The sequence below is a fragment of the Myotis brandtii genome, unplaced genomic scaffold (assembly GCF_000412655.1).
Source record: "Myotis brandtii unplaced genomic scaffold, ASM41265v1 scaffold247, whole genome shotgun sequence".
In the NCBI taxonomy this organism is placed as follows: Eukaryota; Metazoa; Chordata; class Mammalia; order Chiroptera; family Vespertilionidae; genus Myotis; species Myotis brandtii.
Genome location: NW_005359352.1, coordinates 120,645 through 120,954, shown reverse-complemented (window position 1 = coordinate 120,954; position 310 = coordinate 120,645). Strand labels below are relative to the sequence as shown.

The following is a 310-nucleotide window of genomic DNA, read 5'->3' as shown; positions in this document are numbered from 1 at the left end:
AATTAAAGCATAGTGATTAATCACAAAAACTATATGTAATTATATATGTGTTTTCCGATGGTCTTCGGCGACCCCTGTGAAAGGGTCATTCGACCCCCAAAGGGGTCTTGACCCACAGGTTGAGAACCGCTGGCTTAGCCGATAACCTAGCACCTGGGTCAGATCCAGAGTCCAGAGGGGTTGGCCCCGCCTCCCTGGGTGAAGCGTGACCAGAATTAGCGACGGGATCCGGCTTCGGCCAGGTGGGCATGGCCTCCGGCGGCCAGACCTGGTGTCCACACCTTGTATGGGTGGCACCCGTGCATGGGCT

General features: G+C 55.5%; 1 protein-coding gene across 1 annotated transcript in view; it reads left to right on the top strand.

The window, feature by feature from the left end:
• The window catches only part of GREB1 (growth regulation by estrogen in breast cancer 1), a 53,552-nt gene that overhangs the window by 41,573 nt on the left and 11,669 nt on the right, over positions 1 to 310 (top strand). The gene's annotated exons all lie outside the window — the stretch shown is intronic.